Source organism: Sipha flava, unplaced genomic scaffold (assembly GCF_003268045.1).
Source record: "Sipha flava isolate LNK unplaced genomic scaffold, YSA_version1 72_pilon_pilon, whole genome shotgun sequence".
Taxonomy (NCBI): domain Eukaryota; kingdom Metazoa; phylum Arthropoda; class Insecta; order Hemiptera; family Aphididae; genus Sipha; species Sipha flava.
Genome location: NW_020273612.1, coordinates 683,654 through 695,344, shown reverse-complemented (window position 1 = coordinate 695,344; position 11,691 = coordinate 683,654). Strand labels below are relative to the sequence as shown.

At 27.6% G+C, this 11,691-nt stretch overlaps 1 protein-coding gene across 1 annotated transcript in view; it reads right to left on the bottom strand.

Moving 5' to 3' along the window:
* Positions 1-11,691, bottom strand: part of LOC112692272 — a gene marked incomplete in the record, with an annotated part of 273,649 nt that overhangs the window by 185,983 nt on the left and 75,975 nt on the right.

Here is an 11,691-nt window from a genome sequence, read left to right as displayed (position 1 = left end):
TAAACTCCGCCATAAGTACCATTTTTTACTGTTAACTAGAAAAATAAAACAGGTAAAATTGGGTTCATGTAAACTCCGCCACTAAAAAAAATCATGTAAAATTTAATACATGTAAACACTGCCAGTGAAGAAAATCGAGTATTAGTATAAAATTAATATGATATATTATTAAAAGTAATACTTAGTAAGTAATATTAAGTGAATATTATTATTATAATATTATATAATATCGTACCTCCATTTTATTTCACCCTTATATTTTATATTTTGGTTATATTTGTAGTTAGTTGTTAAATAAAACCATTAAATTGCCTAGTTGACCAGTAATTAATTTTATATTATTACTTTGTTGCGACATATTTCGTTCAATATTCGTGTACAAAAAATGATAGTACATTTATAATTATAATTATACACGGAACACGTTACGTAACACTGTGACAATGCCTATTGGTCATTCATTACATAATCAACTTAACCTTTATGCGGGTTGGTGACATGGTAATTGGTAAGAACTCTGGAACGGTGGATGTAATGGATCGGAACACCAAAAAAATCCAATGACGCAAAATACCTCCGACGTCACGGGACCGATGATCTCGTAGACGTACGTTAAGCGCTCTCGTTAGTAACTCATGGACACTTTTGGACGGTACAACTGCGGCTTTTTGGTACTTATCTCAACATCGGGGTGATTGGGCAAAAGTATCGTAACGAAAGATACGGAACATAGAAAGATAGAAAAATCGATAGAAGTAGTCCGTACGACACGCATCAACATCCATGGGTCAGCGATATTTGCGGAGTGTGTGTGACGCTTATCACCGGCGAAAATAGACCGTTCCGGGCAAAAGTCGACACGGCCTATCGCGCATCAACATAGTATTTTCATATATTTGCACTGATCTAGCTTCATTTGAAATCTTAATTCAAACATGATGATTGTAAAGATGTTTTTTTGATTTATGAATAAAATACGAGTGACGCAACAAAGGTTCTTACATTTAAAACCGGAAGTATCTTGTCTAAGCTAATTTATTTATATATTACCTTACATTTTTTTAATTGGAAAGATTGACCCTTGAAACTGTATTAAAATTCAAATCAATTGAATCTTTATGACTTATATATGATTAACATAGTACTACTACTTATAGTAGTCATATTGTTATTGCTACTTATAGACAAATATAGAAAAAAAAAAAAATTATCAACATTTATAAATATTTTGATTTTCAGAGAAAATTGTAAGTACCTATTCAGGTTCATTTGCACTTTTACCTTCTGAAAGAAAATTATCTATACATTTTCATAAGAACTTGTCTTATTCAGTTTACGTAATATCGTATTATAGTTTGTTATGGTTAGCGACATCTAACGGACATATTTTAAAGTGTATAGTTTCCGGTTGTTCTGATAGAGCATTCACATGGTCATGATATAAAATATAAAAATACCGTTCATATCCTTCATTGTTATAATATGAAAAAAATCTATCAATTACAGATGTGATTTACTTTTATGTACTTTTATGTCTTAATTCGGGTAAATACTCACAGAGGCAATGACTTCTTTTCAAATGCCGAAATCAAAATATATCGCGATCCGTTGAACCATTTACGTCATATCTACTCCTCCTGTTACTCGAATGAACATTTTTTTTGTGCTTTCATTGATATGCGAGTACTACTTTTGATCCACTAAATATTTTGTAAGAAGTTTATAAATATTAGAAACATCGTGATGAGCCTTCGAAACGCAAGTCGTTAATTTTCAAAAGTACGGATACAATTTGATAAATTTATATTGCTGCATATATCTGTACATTTCTATTAATATACCTACAAATTATTATTAACTTACCTACAAATGAAAATGAAATATTAAATTACGAATTTGGAAGAAAATGTAATGAAATGAATCTTTATAATTAGTAAGGGCTGATAAGGCAATGATTCAAGTATCAAAAGAAATAGCCTAAATGTATGGGTGCATGTAATTGGAGTATTAAATATGATGCATCTATAACAAAAATTAGTATCCACCACTGTATAAATTCTATTAATGACATTTTAAATTATTCATTAGAGTATATGTTATAATACGTGTGATACTAACCGGTTATACCAATCAGTCAGTTTCACTATTTTCATTATAATTATATAAATATCAGTTTCTATTCCAAAGTATTATTTGTTGTTCTTTAAAATATAGATACAGGTTTTTTTTTTTTTTTTAAATAAAGTAAATGCACTGTATTATTATACGTATACCGACATATACATGTACTAATTAGAAAATACATGTATAAAATGTAAATGGGATATAGAATATGGTGTATAGAATATTCATATTATATTGAGTGTTCTTTTATCCGTGAATTTACCGCACCATTCTATACAAAGTATATTTTACCGTAAAAAATATTCTTTTTTATAAAAATCTAATTACAAAAGTACTTAATACATATATATCGTTCTTCAAAAAATACATTATAAGACAGAAAAATATTTTTGTTAACAAGTTTTTTTTTTTTTTAATTCTTTACCTTCCCATTTATACTTATAGGATAATCAAGATATTATTTAATCGGTATCAGAAATTACCTATAAATACTTCGTGAAGAACATATTATTGTAATTAATGTGAATAGGATTTATAAATAATATATATATTTGATATATTAAATAATATTAAAATTGTTTAATACTCGTATTTACAGTAGTTAATTGTAAATTAAATCTTTTTTTCAATATTACATTTTAAATCACACAGCGGTTTTGTACAAAAAAATATTCGCTGATGTTTTTTATTATAATGTCAGTTTTATTTAGATATTGTAAATCAGTGGTTCCCAATTGGTGGTTCACGGAATCCACGGTTGTGTAGTACTATAATGAATTTTTACTTTATTTCAGTGAATTTATTATTTATATATATATTTTTTTTTAGAAAATGTGTGTGAACAATATTACAAATAAATTTGTCAAATTAAAATAAATTGTACATTTTTTTTTTCCATTTTCATAATTAAACAGAATTTAAATGTAAATATTTAAAAAAAAGGGATCTTCAGATCAATTTAAGTTATAGCTAGGGGTCCGCGGATTCAGACTAATTTAAAATCACTGTTTTAAAGTTAAATCACAAGTATTACCGAAAACATACGATTGCCTATTGACAGCCTATCGCAAATAGTCTATATGCATACATGGGGTGAGGATGATAATTAAATATGACGCAATAAAAACGGCAGTATAACCCTATGTTAAATCGTTCTTTCGTATGCCAATCACTACAATACCCACGAGGCTTAATAATAGATGTTCTCGTCACTACGAGTATCTTTGATCAATATTAAGCTCGTAAGTATGTGTTACATGTTTTTCGATAATGGAAACGATGATTTTGGTAGCGTGATAAAACTAAACTTATGACAGTTAAACAAGCGATGACCGTATTTTATTTGAAATAATTAATTAGACTACGATGATAATATCTTAAATAAATTATTATACACACATCTGAACATTATTAAATAAAATTATGAAAATCAAAGATCCAAATAATATAAAAAGTGTAAACATATTATCAGTATATCAGTATAATATATAAATATAAGCGATGGATTAAAATGCGAAGCTGATGCACCAGTATAAATGCATCCAACTCAAGAAGTATATGTTATATAATCGGTACTCAAATCGATAAAATAAAAAAGGGGACGTAATTATTTAAAATAAAGAATATATTCAGCACTTTTTTACCCTTCAAATAAAAACCTGGGACCATGCTATATAAGTAGGGTTGTGCTGCAATTTTTTAAAAATAGTCAAATTGTTCAGTTCTTGCATCCTTCTCCATCCCAATTGTTGTAATAAATAAATAAATCATATAAAAGTGAGAAAATGTTGATCAACACTCATCAACCGTTATTTATTTTCATTTTTTAGATTAAAAAAAAAGCGTTATTTTTATATTTCTTTCGTCAACGTAAATCAGGGTGCTACGAACAAATGTAATAATACACTCATTAAATTTTTTCATAAACAACACAGTTATGAATGGTATAGCATGCCATTTGATTGATAATTATTATTTCGACTACCAGACAATTAATTTAGAAATTCTACATTTTATAAATAAAAAAAAAATCATTTCCTGGACTATATTTTGAAATTGTAATAGATTTACACGAATTCGTAATAAAATATATTTGATAATATTTTATTTACATAATGGAACAAACGGCCAAAACTTTCTGACTGAAATTATCGAATCCTTTCTGAAGTATTTTACCTTCGTTTAATTGCATATAACTTTTAAATAACATTTGAAATGACGTTTTTGCAGAAAACACGTACTGAATGAATTGAATATATTACATTATATGACATGTTCTTCAATAATCCGAGGAAAATTGTTTGATTGATTGAGCATACTTTGTGTATAATGCAGAATAGGAGTGGTAAATCCACGGCAAGCATGACACTGTAGTGAATATAAAAGCATTTTGAATCACACGGTTGTGATCTCAGATAAATGCAGAAATAAAAATTAAATTTTTAGCTATTAATTGAAACTCCCAAATTAAAAATAAACAGTTAAATAAAATTCACTACATATTATTAAAATTAATTACACTTAAAAGTTATTTAAAATTTACATTTAATGTAGCAACATTAAGACAGTTTACTTTTAGTGTTGATAAAAATAAATTTTATTCGAAGTAACTGCAGCCATTCGATATTTTATATTTTCATGAACACGGTAAAATAACTAAATTATGCATTAAACTATATGATAATTATATATTGAAAACAAACCAGTATAATCGATAAATTACAAAAAGTCTTTACTCAAGTTTAAAATAAAAAAATCTGATTTTGAAAAGTAATCTAAAAAAATAATTCTTATTATGAATAGTATTTATAAAAACAAAAATTTTGTTTATCCATTTTTTGTTTTTTTTTTTATCTTAAAAAAATAATTTGAATGTCTCAGGTAGATTAGGTTGTAAAAATGTACCGAATAACAATAAGAAATACAAACGATACGCAATACAAATTGAATACCAAAATATTGGCTGCAAGGGATTATTTGGATTACATAGCTGTATTAAGGATCTGTCTGAAATATTACTATTGGGGAGTTATTCGGTCGAAATATTTCATGGAAAAACGTAATATAAGTGTGATTTTCGATTAAGTGAATACAATTTTATCTTATCGATATTTTACTTCGCCAACTACTACATAATCGAGTAATAATTTATGAGCTCTTATTTTGAGTAAAAATATTCTATGTGAATTATTAATAATTTGATGGTGTCAACTTAAACGTTTATCGCGGATTTACTAACTTATCGAAGTAATATATAATTCCTCATAATTTCCGCATGACTTATAATAAAAGTAAACTTGACAAATTATGTTATAATCTTTAAGTATAACAAGTTTCCGGTTAATAAACAGTATTTTTTGAATTTAAATTTAAGTACCTCTATTGTTAAGTTCTACATGTATCAAATTACAATAATATGCATATCGTCTGTTATAAGCATAATACGAATTTTTTCATTATAATTGAAGTTAAATACTTATATTAATTTATACATTCGAAAACTTATAATTTTCATGAATATTTAAATATTTCAAAATGTTTTCATACAAAAAACTATTGAAATATTTACAAACAATGTTTATAACTATTATAGCATCAAAAGAGGAAATAATCACTGATTGTAATATGGATTTAGTATTTTAAATATATTTTCTAAAATATAGGATTCAAAAATGTAACAGACTGGAAATACTTTGTAATAAGAATTCATCTTGTTTCACTTACCCTGAAGATTTATTTTTTTAAATTTGAAACAATAATTAATTGTTGCATAGAATAACGATTTTGTTCAGAGTTCAGATAACACGGAGTTACTTTAAAAATAAAATACAAAACATTTTAAAAAAAGAATCGATTGAGATGCAACTTAAACATTAATCGCTGATTAAAAAAAAAATTCAACATCATTTTTATAGTATAAAATAATAATTTTAATGAAATATAAGTTATTATGATTTTTAATAAAAAAATATAAAAACTAAAATTTCGTTTTATAAACTTTCTAAAATCGAATAAATAATAAAGAAATTAAATGCTATAAAATATTATCAAAATGTTTTGAGAATTGTAATAAAATATTTACATAAACTTAAATAATAAACTATCGAATTTTCAAATTCGTATTTTTAATTCTTTTTTTATAACTGTAAATTATTTAAAATCTATATTTATTGAAACTTGTTAAATTGAGCTTTATTTATATTACATTTTTAAGTCACATTTTTTAAATATTTTAGAATAAAAAAGTACTTTCTTATTAAACTTAAGCTGATATTGAAATTGTAACTAGTTATGATATATTATGTTATATTAAATACATATCGAAACATTATATCTATCAAAATACATTTTAATAACAAAACATTGTAAAAACAAGAAATATCGAATTTTATTTATAATTTGAAACATCTAAATTTATATGAATATAACTTTAATCAAAACATATGAACGTATATGAAAATTAGTAAAAATAAAAAAACTAATGTCTATAATCTCAAACAAAGGACCAAAGATAAAATATCATTGCTAGATACTTGTAATAATATAGTGTGAAAGATTTTAATAATAAATACTGCATTTAAAAAGTAAAACCAAATAATATATTTTTTTATCAGTTTGTTGTAATATTTTGTACAGCTGTATAATATTCCACCCTCATCAGTCAATTGCATTTAAAATGACAAAAATCCTGTCAATGACCTGACCGCATCGTTTTAGTGAAGAACGTAACCTCCCCTCACCAGAACAAAAGGTCAGGGGCCTAATGACATGGCCTTATTAAGCAGCAATTTGGAATGGCAGTGACTCATATTATATCCCCTTCTCTACCACTATTATCATGTATCGACGGGAGATTTTCCATTGGGCCTTCTAACCAGACTAAAATACGGTCCCATTGTTCGCGAATTCCTCTTACTCGTACAATTTCCTCCCTATTCGTCAGAACTTGCTGCCAGCGTCAATTGTTAATTGATTCACCAAAAAACATTCGTACATACGAAAAGCCAAAAAACGATGTCAAATGAGAACGATTGTTTGCAGAAATCGAAAGCCTTTTAGTCCCAGTACCTATATTATATAGACCGCGTCTAAAAATAATGTTCATTCATACAGAAAATTGAAAATAATAAACATTTGCACATAGATTTTTAATTGGGGTGCACTTTCGATGTGTCACACGTGAATATTAAATATTTTTTTAGATTTGTTTTAGAAATATTCTTATTTTTAATATTTTTTACATTTTTCACATTTTAATTTAATTATATTACTTAGATCCGCTTTTATAGATATTTCCTTTTAATAGACTAATTATTACAGTATTTTTTTTTTATTCAATTATTATATTACAATATAAATGAAGTACTTACATTTGTTCAGAGATGTACTACGATTATTCTATTATGGTGAAACAATCTCCATAACTATTATCGCAGTATTCAATTAAATTTTTAATGCAAACTGTAATAAAAATTTTAATCGGATAATTGGTGCGATATAATGATTAGAAAATTTCTACCATGTTTGAGTAAAGGCAATTTTTACTCATAGATACGAGTTTATACTAAATATTACTATGTAAATATTCGCGTAAATCTAATTCTTTAAATATACAAAAACCATAGGCACCTTAAAAAGTTTATCGTTAATACGATTACGTGCAGATAACGAAGTCAAATGCTTTCGTACCCTATTAATATTTATGGACGATATTTAATTCGATCGCTATGCAAATGTATAAAATAATATGATACGTTCAACAAAAACAAAACGATATCAGATGAATGCAGTTTTTCAACACATATGAGTTTTATAGTAAAACAAATTAATCTGAATCATTCGTCTAAGACTATGGCTGATTACGGATAATAGATATAAGTAGCGGAACAAAATAAGCATTGCGTGGCTTAAAGAGGATACCGTAAATAGAGACGAAATTGATTTCGATACGTGAATAGTTCGTAGGTCCGCGCTCTGATTAATAGTAAGTGTAATGTAAACGCAGAAATCCCCCTTATGTACGCACTGCCAGCACAGAGTGCAAATTTATCAGTTTCCACTTTAGTGGTTCATACGGCTGGACAATATATCAAAAACAATAGCGTGCTTAGTAGCTGTGAAATTGGGACGACTCTAGATTAAATTTATCGCCATTCGAAATGTTTATCTAAGAATGAAACGAACAGGAAGTACGAGATTAAAATCAAATACAATATTATTATGATAAAGCAATGCGGAAATCGTAGGATGTTATACTTTAATTAAAATTATTTCATCAATATACTTTTTATATTTTAATAGTAATTAATAACGGGTAAAGTCGATTTATATCACGGGAGTTTATTTTTTTTTAATGTTGAGCAGCCTTACTTTAAATATCGCCGTACAAGTTTCTTGGTAATAGTTGAACAATTCATCCTTTCATGGACCATCTCATCAATATGAATAATAATAGCGTTCCCATTATTACATTGTCAGGCGGATTTATATTTAACAGTAGTGACGTGCACTAGAGCTCTGCACGGTCCGTAATATCTTGGACCGGACCGGACCGATGGAGAATATTTAAAACCAAGACTGGACCGAACCAATATGTATGGCAATGCAACTGGACCAGACTAAACCGAAATATTTTTAATTTTTTAAAAAAGACCAAAATGGACCGATGAAAAAAAAATTTCTCAGTAGAAGACCGGAGACTAGACTTAAATTAAATTTTTAATTTAAGACTAGACCGGACCAATCTATAAAGGTATTAGGCAGGACTGGACCGGACCGGACCGGACCGAATTGGACCAGACTTAATTATTAAGGACATAAATTTAAATTATAACTGAAAAAAAATGAGTATGACTTAAATAACTACAGTATAATAATTGGAACTTAATTACTTATTGTTGTAATACTACGTAATACTAAATGTATTTCCTAATGTTATACCACATACCAACATACCTATTTTAAATATATTTGAGCATTATTTTTTACTCGAATGTTAGTATTGATTAACATAATACGTTAACGTTATTATTGTATATGATTAACATATTATGTTATACTTATATGCACATTATAATTAAGTTGTCATATCAACCCAGTAGATCATGCATACAATAATAGAAGTAGTCAATTGGCAATAGCCTCCATAGTTGATTCTAAAAATAAACAATTAATATGTTATGTTGTGACAAAAATAATAAAAACCTGACAACAATTATAAAAACCAATAATACATTATATAGTTATTGTTATTCAGAACTGATATTGATTTATTTTTATTCAATAGAAGAAAATGTGACCAAAACATAGTATATACTTAGAACATATATATATATATATAATAAATAATTAATAGATAACAATAATAAATTAGAAACTGTCACCCACGGCAGTAGGTACGCCACACGTAAATATAGTAGGTACAACTGTACAAGGTAGTAGGTAGTAGGCCTAGGGAAGACACTGTACTATTATAAACAAAGATATTGACATTTTTATTTCAATTTACATTTAAATGTCAAAATACTTACATCTGCCGAAGACTGACACTTGAATACTGGACTTTGATAGACGCCAAACGGATCACTTAAAAACAAACGTTGATACGAAAAACTGAACGGTCTTTATTCTTATTATTATCGTGATTATTATTATCGATATTATTATCGTGATTCGTGTTCTAAATACAATAATATTAATTTTGGTCGCCGCGACGAGTCTTCTTTACTCACTCGTCGTGGGGTTCTGGGAAATAAGTTATTAGTGTTCGAACGTAATGTAATTTCATACACGTGTAATAGGGACCTCTAGAAATAACCGATAACGATGGAATATTAATTTATTATTATTATTAGGCTATTGCATTTGTATTTCGTAATCGATTGAATATGCCATATTATAGATATAATATACGTATTTTAAGAAATGATTGTCGGTGGTGAATAAGACTGGATATAGGGATTTCCCTACTTCGTTTATTTTAATTTACGTATTAAATTGTAATAAAGTAATTTACAAATAGACACTCGTTTATTTTTTCGCCGACATTGATTAGATAAAACCGGACCGGTCTGGACCAGACCATAAATTTAAAACTTTTGAAAAAAAAAAGACCGATTCAATATTTTTTAATTTTGGACCTTCCGAATCGGACCAGTGTGTTTATTACATAGTATAACAAAAAAAAAAAGACCATAAATATTAGAAATCAGACCACAATGGACTGGACTTCTAAGGCGTTTAGTGTAAAAGACCGATTTAAACCGGACCATGGTCCGGTCCGGTCCAGTCCAGACCGGTCCGGACCGGACCATGCAGAGCTCTAACGTGCACACACCAGACAACAGTGTAAATCTTCACTAGAACTCACACTATCATCTCCTACTTCAGATTTCGGACGTTATTATATATTTATACATTCGTTATTATACATTGGTAGTCTCTAAAATACTTCAATGAAGTGTGAAGTAACACCCGACGATGGTCTGTGGTCGTAAATGTGATACTGGCTAAAGTGGGGAACAAGAAAAAGGTTAAATTATTTCCACTACGCCAAGTAACCGAGTAAAAAATACGACATTGCGTTATTGCTTTATTTGATTCAACTTAAAAATAAATATATCGGTTACGTCTTGTATAATTTTAATTAGTTTTCTATAGGTTTTTTTTTTTTAATTTGAACACTTTTACCGTATAATTATTTTCAGCTTTTTCTCCACATATGTATAAATCTATAAAATATACGTGCCCATGGAAAATCATTATTAACTAATTATTCATTAAATTAATGTGTCTTTCATTGCAAACACAAACCATTAAAATCAAAAGTATAACATTTTTTATAGTAGTGTATAGTAATTATATATAAGTTATAATTGAGCAAATAATTTTCTTTGCAAATCGTTTTTTAATTCAATTTTTTTTTTGTTTTGATAATGTCAATAATGTTCATATTTTTATAACAAATTTCTGTCGTATATTATCCTGATGAATATATCATTGGCAAAACTTGTCAATGCACAAACTATATATACAATCATCTTATACGGTGACGTATCTGTAACTGTCTTTATATTCTTACATGGTTTGACGCTTTGTTTAATCATTCTTTAGATTTTCGGTAGAACTTTTTCAATGGTTTCGTGCAGTAAACGTGCGAAATGCTATTACTAATGATTTGATAGAAATTTGTTATTACGTTGATAAGATTGGAATTAGGATAATGTTAAGGTACTACCGCAATTGTATTTCACGGGACAACTTTATAACTTTTTAGTCTTTAAAGACATCATTACTAATAAGTAATCGTGATGTGAGTTCTTCTTATTTTACAACTAAGAGGATAAAGCACGGTAATAATTTAAAGCCCTACGTAGCAACAGAGTATTTGAACTGTCAGATCATAGACGTGACTGGACTTGGTTTGACCAATGCAATATAGGTAACAGACGCCCAAGAGCTTTCGAGAAAGAAACTTTCCCAGTTATTCGATTGTGCAAATTAATATACGTGTAATTTACTAAGAAACAAACAGCAATAATATTCATAGGTAAACCTTCTTATGACGGA